A 12466-nucleotide genomic window follows, 5' to 3' on the forward strand; every position below is an offset into this window, starting at 1 on the left:
GCAAACCAGATAACATGTCTTTAGAGTGGTTGTTAAAGGGTCAATTGTTTTTTTTCTGAACTGCAAGGATAATTGGAAATAGTGCAATGGAATCTTTAACTTAGCATAGCTTAGCCATAGCATTATTTCTTTTTTGCTTTTTCAATTGTTTTTGGATCTTACATAGAAATAGTACATAAGTAAATAAAATCCATTAATCAAAGGTAATAGACAAAAAGGAATAGATGGGAAAAAACAGTTATATAAGTAAAATAAAACTATTATGTATAAACTCAATATCATAACAGTTAAAGGGAATAAAAGTAGCAAATGTAAACAATTACAATATATGGGTAATTGAAAATGATTTTAAAAAGGCTTATACTGTACTACAAATTCTAACCCCTTCCCTTCTGAAGTTATCAGGTAAGTACATATAATTTCACTACCATTAAAATAAAGCACAACTCACAAAGCAAGATCCAAGTGATCTTATAAATTGTGAAAATAATTGATAAAAGGCTCCATAAACTTAGAAAATTTAAATCCATTACAGTAGAAGAACTGCCATCATATTGGATAACCATTGAGTATAATTGGAAGTGGCAGGCATCCTTCCATCTCATCAATAACACCCAGCAATAAGGGAGGCAAAAGAGACTGCATGGGATTGATTTTGAATCAGTTTGAATTTGTTTTAGTTGATCCAAAAAGGAAAATTATAGGAAATGATCACATTGAGAACTGAAGATAAGGTATGAAAGGTATCTTCCCGAAAAATTGAAAGAGGGGAACAAGACCAAAGTACCTTCTCCAGTCTTACACCTGTTACATTTTGAGGAAATGTTAGAGTAAAATTTAACCAATTGAACTTTAGAAAAGTAAGCTCGATGTGCTGTCTTAAATTGTAAAAATGAATGTCGGGCACACAAAGAAGATGAATTTACCAATTTTAAGATAGAATCTCATGTAGTATCTGAAAATGAAAGTTGAAGATTTTGCTCCCATAATTATCCCTAGACTTTAATAATAAATCATATATAGATGATATCAATTTTTTTTGATTTGGTTTAAAATCATAGATCATCCCTCTCATATATATATAACAAGGTCTTGAGGAAGTCAAGACTAAAAAACTGATGTTTGGGAAGTTTAAATTTAACAGATAGTCATTCGAATCAAAGGTTGGATGCCCAATTTAAGCCATTCATGAAGAGCAGAATCTTGAGCAGAAGGTAGAAAAAATAATTATGTAATATTTGGCTAGCAAGAAAAAAATCTATGATATCCCAAAATTTTTCTTTATTGAAACTAAAATCTCAAAGTATGCTTAACAACAAAATTATCAGATAATTTGGAAGCAGAAAAAGGTAATGGTACTCCAAGCATCAAAATAAGAGTCTATTTTTTATTAGAATGAATTTCTAAATTAATCCTATTTGAAGCGCACATTCTATCCTTATAATGAATCCAAAAAAATGATACATCTAATATTAGCTGCCCAATAGCAAAATCTAAGATGAGGGAATTCCAAACCACCTTTCTTTTTAAAGTTTTGAAAGAGAAGTTTACTAAGACGAGAATGCTTATTTTTCCAAATATATAAGGAAATGATTGAGTCAAGTGAATCAAAAAATGTTTTAGGAGTAAAACCAGGAACAGCTTGGAAAATATATAAAAACTGGGCTAAGATATTCATCTTAATAACATTAATTTGTCCAATTAAGGACATTGAGAGAGGAGACCACTGAGCTAAAGACTTCTTAACATAGTTCATTAAAGTAAGAAACTTCTCTTTAAGCAAATTATTATAATTTTTAGTAATTGTGACACCTAGTAATTAAATCAATTTTTACCTATTTTAAAATGAAGGGCAGTATCTAGAGATCCAGAAGAATTCAATACAGACAATCTTCAATACTGAAGATTTAGTTTATTACCTGAAAATTGACCAAATTGGTGAAGCAGTGACATAATGGATGGAATCGAATGATCAGGGCCTGAAATATATAACAAAAGATAATCTGCATGTTAAGAAACCTTATGAACATTCCCACCTCTTAAGATTCCAGAATTGTCATTAGATTGGCAAAAGGTGACAATTAATGGTTCTAATGCCAAATTAAATAGTAAAGGGTTAAAAGGAGAACCTTGCCTAGTTCCGCAGTAAATGTTAAAGGGTTTGGGTTTTAAAGAATTGGTAAAGATTGAGGCAACAGGAGATAAATATATCAATTTAATCCAATTGATAAATTTAGGGCCAAAATTTACATTTTCTAGTACTTTAAATAAATAGTCCTATTCTACCCTATCAAAAGCTTTTTCAACATTTAATGACATAGCACACTAAGAAGATGAGGCATGAGGAGAGTAAAGAATATTTAATAAGCAACAGATATTAAATTGCGAATAATGACCCTTAATAAACCTGGTTTGATCTTCAAAAATAATAAGAGGCATAAAGTTTTCCAAACTACAGGCAAATATTTTAGACAAAATCTTAGCATCACCGTCCAAAAGAGAGATTGGCCTTCAAGAGGAACAGTCAGGTAAATCTTTATTCTTTATAGGAATAAGTGAAATTGAGGCTTCATTAAAAAGTAGCAGGTAATTACCTAAAAGCAAAAGATTCAGAGATTTTGCGAGAACGTTTTATAAAGCTCAGCTGGAAGACCATTGGGGTCAGGAACTTTTTCAGCTTGTAAAGAGTTAATTATTGCAATAATCTCCTCAGAGGAGACGGGCTTTTCCAATTGGAACTGGTATTCTGAAGAAAGCAAGGGAACAGTCAACTTACCTAAAAATTCTTCCATAAAAATGGAATCTTTAAGAGATTCTGATTTATAAAGGTAAGAATAAAACTGTTGAAAGGCTTCATTTATCTCTACATGGTCAGCAGTAATTACGAATTTCTGAAATAAGTTGCTTAGCAGTGTAATCTTGCTAGCTAGAAACTTTCCTGCTTTATCACCGTGGATGTAAAATGTTGATTTTCTCTATAAAAGTTGAGTCTGAATAGAATCATGAAGAAGTAAATCAGGCTTAGTTTTAAGTTTGACCATTTTTTTATAAAGGTTTCAAAGTTGAAGCGTACTGCTGGTCTATAAACTTCAATTGATTGTCCAATTCATCTTTTCCTAAATTTGCTCTCTTTTTGATATAATATAAGCTTTAAAAGAATACCATACTACCATTCCAGAAACCTCCGAAGAGAAAAAAGAAAGCATTTTGTTTTTTTAAGAATTCCAATACATCATGATCTGAAAATAAAATAAGATTCAAACACCATTGTTTAGTAGTTCTAGGTAAATCCTGAATATTAATTGATACCACTGGAGAGTGATCAGAGATTAATATGCTGTTAGATTTACAGGAATCAATAAGTAGAATTAGTTGTTTATCTGCAAGGAAATAATCAATCTGATAATATGTATGATGAACCTTAAAGATAAAAGAGAATTCTTTATTATCAGGATGGAAAAATCTCCAAATATCTATCATTCCACACTGTAACACGAATGAGTTAATGAATATAACAGATTTCTTTAATGTGGCAGTTTTGGGAGATGAGCGATCGAGTACAGGATCTAGCCAACAGTTCAGGTTACCTCCTAAAATCAAAAAATATAAATTTAAATCCGGTACGAGAGAAGAAATGCCATTCAAAAAAGTTTGGATCTTCTATATTAGGGCCGTAAATATTAACAAAAATAATTAATTTATTATGAAGTGTGCCGGATAGAATCAAATTGTGCCCATTATGATCAGCAATAATGTTATGTTTAACAATATTGAGACACTTCCAAACATAGCCATGAATACAAATAACAATACATCCTATTAAATATTGATAAACAGCTCAACGGTTCTTGTTAAAAGGTAGGATAATAAAGGCAAGCCAAAACAAATGTAATTTTCAACAAAGCTGAGAAAGCGATCCGCCACTCCCCACCCATCCTAAAGACAAAATAGGCAACATGGCACAAAGACCCAGCTGGAGCAATCTGCAAGGAAGGCAACATTATCACTGGTGATAACTGATTTACCAAATCTGTTGAAAATCGCGCAGCAACTGCGGAAATCCAGTTACACTAGAGGTTCATGGGTGGATGATAATGTTGCGTTCAGGAAACAAAATCTTTCAGGTCCTGCAGTTGGTAGTTGTGAGGAAGGGTTAGCTGAAAAATAACATTGACCAATGCAAAGCAATGACTCTTGCTTCCCTTTACAAATCCTGATGTTTACCACGAAAGGAAACAAAAGGCAGATTGATCTGTAGCTAGATTGCCTTTTAGTGAGAAGATGGCCTTGATGAGTTAATTCAGCAGCCTGTAAAACCAGTCTATTTGGCCAGTAAATTCTGGACCGTGCAAGTGTGGACAACTGGATTAAATTACAGCCTCATGAATATGCTAATCTAGTTGTGGGCTAAAAGGGCAACCTTTCTCCAAGTATCCTGTCTATAGCTGCTCTAAACATTGTGCAGTTCCTTAAGAGAAAAGATTATATCTGCCTGCTGCCTGATAAACTATAAGCATACCCCTTCAATCCACCATTCCCCACCAAAAAAAAAAGCACGTGGTTTGTTACGCTGCCATGTTTAGAATAGATCAGTGCAGTCTTTCTCTGAGTTGCCAGAAAGCCAACTTTACACTCCCCTACCCTGGGAAGAAGGTCGCCCATCAGCCTCCTTCACTTCATTGGAAAACATTTCCAACTGTTTATAACTCAAGTACTCCAGTCCTAATATCATCATTCAGGTGCATTGCCATTTGGCATAGATGATCATGTCTCTCCTTCTATCACAATCTCTGATCCTCCAAATTGGAGTTGTTGCCTCTTCTCCTTCGATGAAAGCTCCATCTTTGTGCTATGATTGTAGTTGATGTTGAGTTCATGATTGTACAAGGGGAAAAATACTGAAGTGGTTTCCGGTTGCCTTCTTCAGTTGCAGTGTCCATTGTTGGACGGGAAAACCCTGGCATTGATTAGTAGATTTGTTTGTCCAGTGTTTTTAGCTTTAGAACTATAAATTCCAATTTGTAGAATCTGCTTATAAAAACCATCCATCATCTACAATCCGTGGCTTCATGTGACCCAGATTGGGAGGCTGAACAGGTACTACGCCTTGCCTAAGGGTGACCTGTAGGCTGCTCTCGGACGGAAGGAGGGCCTTGCACCTCCTTTGGCTGAGCAATTGTGCAGCACCAACATTTAATTCCCAATAGGGCATTGGCTTCAAAGGGATGGCCTCAAAGCAAGCTGGGAGCACCAGAAATACAGAATCACATGCACAGACACACTCAAACATATCAGTCATATTCGTGTTTATATGCCCATATATATGTAGTAGCTATATAATGGGTAACATTTAAGACATATTGCTTACACGCATATATAAATGTGTCCATATATTATATACACATAATGTTTTATGCATTTGATCCACTGGCAATGCTTTTCTTATTTACAGTTGCACACCCGGGAGACCTCTCTCAATTAAGATGGCTCGTTGAGCCTTGAGACATCTGCTAATTAACGTTCAATGTGGGTGGCGATGCAGAGCTTAAGAGAAGGATTTTAAATAGGAACACCGTCATAATGTATAGAGGCTAGAGCCCGAGGCATATGAATGTTTATTTCAGAAGTAGCAATTGTCACTAGTTAAGTGGAAGGAATAGAAACCGAGAAACCTGCATAAATGATGAAAGGATTTTACATCGGTTGGGGAGAGGGGAGGGTTGAGGTGTGATCTATGAGCAGTGGGGAGCAATTAGCTGACATCTTACTGATGTAGTATCACTGAAGACTCCATCACCTGTCGAAATTGAAAGATGCAGTCAGCATATGCTTCTCTGTGTGTCCTCATCTCCTATCATTGGAACTGCATGCTGCCAAGGCATCTCTTTGCGCCAGCACAGATGCCTTTGCTACTAACGTGGTTGGGGTTATTTAGATCTCAGTCAGAAGCTGCCAGGGTTCAGTGAAATGAAAATTAGAACTGCAAAATGATGCGCCTGCCAAGCAGTGCTTGCCTTGACACATCTTGTGTAAGCCTCCTGCAAAAAGAGCAAGCAAGCTGTCGCCACCACCCACACTCCCAAAGGGCGGTTGTCGGCGGCTTGTTAACAACATCACTTTTATTTCTATTTTGCACTGTTAACATAAGGCCTAAAACCAGCTTGAGGAACATTACCTTATCTTCCAATGGGGTATTTTACAGCAGTCCAGACTCGATCTTGGACTCACCCACTTTTGGCCACTCACTCTTTCTTGACCTTTTGCCTCAGATTTTTTTTTGTACAGTTGGACCTGTTGGGCATGTCTCCACAGACTTTATGTCGGCCAGGGCATAACCCAGATAAAGGTGAATCATCTCATCCTTCTATGTTTGTTTATTTAGTCTCCCTCTATCAGTGATATTTCGCCAGTTCTACTTTGTCCTTCCCCATCTTGAGTGCTATTGAAAAACTAAATTGTTTTCTCTCATACCCATTTCTAGACTTGACAGATGTACTGTTTCTCTTTCTACAGACGTTGCCTGACCTAAGTGTTTCCAACATTTTCTGATTTCTTTTGTTTCAGAGAAGCACCAATGAAGTTTTGTGATTTTTTTTGTGCTGCCTTTTGTTTTTGAAAGGTAGTTTTGGAGATTGTTCTTGTTGCTTTTGTTGGATACTCTGCCATCTTGAACTGGCCTCAGATTTGCAGCAACTTAAAGCTGCTCCTGCAGTTGCAATAAGGGGAGTGAATCAAGAAAGTCTGCAAATGCTGTGATTTTATAGTAAAAACACATAGAAATACTGGAGGAACTCAGTTGGTCTCACAGTGTCCATAGGGTTTGAGCTCTTCCTCAAGGTATGAGTAAAAAGCAGAGAGAGAGAGGGGGGGATGATTAGGAGGAGGAGGAGTCCAGGCCAGGAAATTAATTAGATATGATGAGGAAAAGTGAGAATTGATTATAACTCCATGAAAGGAGAGAGAGAGAGAGAGACAGAGCTAGGGGATATGAAACAGGTGAAGGGTGGGGGGAGTTTAACAGCAATCATAGAAGACGATTGGAGAGTACTCAAATGGAAGATGAGGTGGCCTACCAGAACATAATCATTCTTTTTCTGCCCAATTGGGATACTGCTCATTGCGCCTGTTACGTCAAGGCTCTGTGGTTGTCCCTTTGCCACCTGGAGTGCACCGGCTCCAAAATTTGCCTCTCTCAAATTCCTCAGAACCTTAGCAGTTTCAATAAGATCATTCTCATTAATGTCCTGGAGTGTACAAATTCAGCTCATTCTCCTGGAATGAAATGGTTGCCTGATGAAGAAAAAAGCTCGTTTGAAGGTGAGATCAAGACTAAGTCTGAGGGTAAGGTTAATATCCTCAGACAAGGAAGTTAAATGGGCCGAAAGTCTACCTTCTGTTGATCCTGTCTTCTAGCTGACATGAATGTAACATTCAGAGGATGGTTGTTAAACTCCTTGATCGTTATGTCTGACTGATCTTCGCAGGCACTATAATTACTTTATAATTACTCAGAGGTCCTTATTATTCTGTAATTTACTTGCCGGAGGTTTCAGCCAGTTCAGAGCCATCCATGTGACCCAATCTTGTTGAGTAGCCTCCTGCGCGATGCCACTACCTGTTCTCTGCTTGAATCAAGACCTTCTTGCAATGCTTGTGAATCAGGTGGACAGATTTTCTTTTTTTTCAGGATTGTTGGAATTGTGAGATTGAGACAGAAGGGTGTAAATTTTGGACCCCTGCGGTTTCAAGTTTTGGCTCTTCACAGAGAACAAGAAGTGCACAAGACAGTGGGGTGGGGGGTCTGAAATGTGCAAATGCCAACTCACCGGAGTTAACAGTCTCTGGAGATGAGTCCCTGTGACACATATTGATGAACGTTAAAGGAGAAGAACGTTAAGTTTCTGTTTAAAAGACTAGTCTTACTTTCATTACTGTACGGGGTTTGTGGGTTAATAGTTGTATTTGCGTAGCACAGGCTTGAGGGCCAGAAGGGCCTTTTACCATGCCATATCTCTAAATTTAAAAATAAATTAAAATTAAATGGAATTAACATGTCCAGGAACACATCTAAAACAGAAGGTTCCCAACCCAAGCCATTCCATCGAACGACTCCCTCCAACTTTGTTCATTCACGATTCCAGCATCTGCTATTTTTGTGATTAAAAAAAAAAGCATAATATTTAACTCATCCCAGAATGGTGAATAGTTGGTTTTTTTTTTCTGGCCTGTGTCATGGTTCTGGAGGCATTTCTGTGGGTACGGCAGCATAATGCTTAAATTGTCACACCCACATGGATTGTTGATTCAAAGGTGTGCAAGGTTCAGGGTAGTGGATATAGGATGGAGATGAGGAGGAATCTGTGGGATTCACTGCCCATTGAAGCAGTGGAGATGATCTCAGTAAATATATTTAAGACCAGGTTAGATAGATTTTTACAGAGTAAGGGAATTAAGGGGTATGGGGAAAAGGCAGGTCGGTGGAGATGAACCAATCATCAGATCAGCCATGATCTCATTGAATGGCGGAGCAGGCTCGATGGGCCGGAAGGCCGACTCCTGCTCCTATTTCTTATGTTCTTATTTCAAAGATGCACATTTCCAGATGTGATTGTTTCAGAGATGTTAGTTTGAATCTTACTCTGCAGCCCATGAACTTATGTTTAAGCAACTAAATAAAAGCGGAATTGGGAAAAAAATGTCAGCATTGATAAAGGTGACCATCAGGTGGTTGTTAAAAATAATTCTAACTAGTATTTTCTAGAGGTTCGCCAGTATCCTCTTGGAAAGGAAATCTGCCATTGTAACTTGGTCTGATCCATATGTGACTCCAGACCCATGAATGTGATATCCTGCCCTCTGAATACTTCAACAAACTCCTCACCTCAAGGGCAATTGGGGGGGGGGGGGGTGGACAACCAATAATTAGTAAAGTTAACATTCCCTGAATTAAACGATTAAAAGACAATTATTATTATTATTTTCACCTCGAGTTTAGGTTCATATGCCGACAGGAACTGCTCACTATAAACACCGAGACTCTCATTTCTACAAAGCAAAATGTATTTATTTATTTTTCTAGCTGTAATTCTTGACCTGCATATGTATTATTTGACTGTATGTCTGGTTGTGTGTCTGCACGTTTTTGCACTGTTTCGTCGGATTGTACTTGTATAATCAGATGATAATAAACTTGACGACAGTTGGATGTAAAAAGAGACCTTTGTTGCTTTTTAAAGAGGAGTGAGGAGATTGTTTCTGTTGTCCTGGCTAATTCTGAAGATTAAATTATCCAGCTATTATCATATTTTCATTTGCGTGCTGCCTTCATTTCCAACATTACGACTGTGCTGATGCGTCCAACAAAAAAAAATGCTTTGATTGTGAAGCATTTCAGGAAATCTCAACCTTGCCTCGCCACAACATTCCATTCCATAATGTCTGTCCATTCAGTTTCCCTGATGGTAAATTTTAATTCATGACTTCCATCAAAATATCCACATTTGTTTCAACCAAGTCAGTCCCAATGGGTCTCTCCAAGCAGTGGGAGCAAGGGAACAGTGCAGTGAATAACTTAATAATAACTTAATAATTTCCCAACCCAACTGTGGCAGCTCGGCTCAGCGAGGCCAGACCATTTGTCCGAGCTAAAGTGGAGATTCTCTTGCGACCCTGTTTATGTGCATCATGGAAGACACTTCCTATGAAATAAGCCTCCATTTGAGAAAACCAAACACGATGAGGGGTTTCAGTTTGAAACATCGACCATTCTTCTTATCCCACTGATGGTGCTTCCTCCAGCAGATTGTATTTCCCCTAAGAGAAAGTTACCAATGGATTGCAATGCTTGGACCTCTCCTTCTGGGCCCTCCATGCACTAAAAACAGATGTCCAGGCTTGTGTGGGCATGGCATGCGGGCCAAGTTACAACACCAGGCCTATAATGGTCCATCCTACACATAAGTTTCATATGCACAAAACAACATGAGGCTTAGTTTGCTAATAGTTAACCCTGATTGAGCAAGACGATACCACGGAGTCCTGGAATGGGAGCTCAAAGCATGTAATTCCCCCTACATACTTCTCTCCTAATGTCACTTTGGCATCCAATCCCTTCCAGTGATTAGTGGTGCTCCCCCAGTCCCATCCTTGATTATGACCTCCTTCTGATTCCCTTCACTGAGAGGAGGTCCTGATTACTGCCTGCTCCATCCATCCCAGTCTCTCTCCCCTGCTAATCCCAACTCATTCCACAATCCTTGACCCTTGCCCATGACTTAGCTTCTTTCCTCTCGTGCTCTCTGAACTTCATGAAGGATCGTCCTGCCACCACTTTGATCGGCCTCAAGCCTGTGCACCGCAGAATTTTGCAGCGGAAGGCCTCCGAGAAACATCTGTCAGGCCCACCACTCACTGTCTAATCCTTCAATGCATTTTTTTTTCAGGCATCAAAAAAAAATTTATGGGTGAATTCATTTCATTTCTTCCCCACCAAACCTGACCAAGAGGAAGAGACTATCTCCCTCTGGGACTGCAGAACAGTCCTTGGGGTTCCCAACAATGACCCTGTCTAACTAGTGACACATTCATAAGTAATTTAGTGCTGTGGGGCTGGAGCTCATGGAGGGTGGGTGGCGGGGGAAGGGGGTGGGGGTGGAAGAAGCATGAGAAGCGGAAACAAACTCATCACTCAAAGAGAGATGCGTGGACAGGCAGATTGACTGAGGGATAGACACTCAGCAAACAAGGCAGATCGAGGCAGATTTAACCACTTCAATGAATTTCCACCTCACTGCACTGGTCAAGTTATCTCCCCTATCTTGCTCTTAGTTAACTCTACTCTTAGTTAATGCAGTTTATGCATTTTTAATTGTTTTAATGTTTAAAGATGAATTTAAGAGATGAAAAAAATAACTCATTAAAACAGATCCATCAAAGTAATCCTTAGCAGTTATTAGTCAGTCCTTTTTAGTCCATCTGACAGGCTTCTGGGGCGGGAGAGGTGGGAAGTGTTCGGCGAGTTGAACTCCACTCTCCTTGTCGGGAGAGGAGTGGCACACTCGCACACAAAGGGATCCTTGGAAATTTGAAAGGTTGTCTCTCTAACAGCTGGCATCTAATTAGATTCTTCTTCATTATCCGCTATTGAGGCTTTATCTAATGCGAGCAATCTCCGGCTTGATCCGACATGGGTGAAGCCAGCAGCATATGCCAGCGCTCGGCAAGATATTGTCAACAATCGCACCTCTTGGGCCCCCAGCTCCTGTAACGTTTCGGTGGTGTGATTATTTTTGCTGCCTCTTCCCTCAACCTCCTCTGCACCCCATCTGAGGTTGGTTTTATTTTTCAAAAGACTTTTTTTATTCCCCTTTTGCTCTCCTGATCTTGAGTTAAAGTGGGTCGCCTGTGGTGACAGACTTTGTCATGCAGAGATGATAATTAGTATTGAAAAGGACAGTTGCAGCAAGGCTTTAAATACAGCTTTTTTAAAATCTTGGTCACCCAGAGATCTTTCAGTGGATTTGTTGGAAGAAGGATGTTTGTCTTTTCATTTGATAAAAAGAAAATGAACTTTCATTGTTTGTACTTTTATGTGTAGTGTATCTGAAAAATCTATACACTTTGTTATTGTAACACTACATTTTACACTCTTTGATTTACTGTAACACTACACACTGATGCTCTTAAGTATGGGTTGACTCACCTGGATAGCAATTCTTCCGATCATGCCAATACTTTTCCTATCATGCGCTTTTATGTACTTTAATAAACTTTGACGTTACATCTTATCAAAATGCCTTCTGGAAATCTAATTATAGAGCATCTGTTCAGTTTTCCGTCTGTTTTTTTTTTCTGTTCCAGATTCCAGTGTATGTGGTCTCTTTTGTCTTCATAGTAAGAACACAGAAATGCCGGAGAGACTCAGCAAGTTTCACAGCAGCGTCCACAGGAGGTAAAGATGCATAACCAATATTTTGGGCCTGAGCCCTTCTTCGAGGTGTTAAGGAACAGCAGGCAGACTTTCTGTTCTCCCTGTCCCATCGGCAGCCATTTTTTCCCCCTTGACTTTCAATACTTTTGCCATTAAATCTTTACTGCCTTGCTCACCACCCCCACCCATTACTAATCTGACCCTTTGTTTTTTTTTTCCCTCCCTCAACGTCGTAAAACTTTTATTCCTAGCTTTCCTGTGGTCTGACAAGTGGTCGTCAACTTGAATCATTAATCGTTTCTCTTTCTACGGATGCTGCTGGACCTGCGTCTTTATTCTTTCAAATCCAGCATCTTTATTCTTTCTGCTTTGCTTTAATCCTTCCCCAAGGCACTCGAAACGACTGTCTATCAATTCAGCAAAGAGCTGAAAATTGGTTTTGCTGAATTTCAGTATCTGCGACAATTCAATTCAGTCCAGTTTTCTCTTCCATCCTTTTGTGGACAAGGAATGTTCCACGCGGAGGACACCAACTTT

The 12466-nt window shown here is 38.7% G+C and overlaps 1 protein-coding gene and 1 long non-coding RNA gene across 3 annotated transcripts in view; one reads left to right on the top strand and one right to left on the bottom strand.

Moving 5' to 3' along the window:
* Window positions 1-12466, top strand: part of LOC138739957 (cell adhesion molecule DSCAM) — a 454986-nt gene that overhangs the window by 125908 nt on the left and 316612 nt on the right. The gene's annotated exons all lie outside the window — the stretch shown is intronic.
* LOC138738519 (uncharacterized) overlaps window positions 1-12466 on the bottom strand; it is an 85411-nt gene that overhangs the window by 1357 nt on the left and 71588 nt on the right. For both annotated transcript variants that reach the window (XR_011341580.1, XR_011341581.1), the window contains exon 4: window positions 1920-1979. This is a non-coding gene — a long non-coding RNA (uncharacterized lncRNA). The remainder of the gene's footprint in view (window positions 1-1919; window positions 1980-12466) is intronic.

This window comes from Narcine bancroftii, chromosome 7 (assembly GCF_036971445.1).
Source record: "Narcine bancroftii isolate sNarBan1 chromosome 7, sNarBan1.hap1, whole genome shotgun sequence".
Classification (NCBI taxonomy): Eukaryota; Metazoa; Chordata; class Chondrichthyes; order Torpediniformes; family Narcinidae; genus Narcine; species Narcine bancroftii.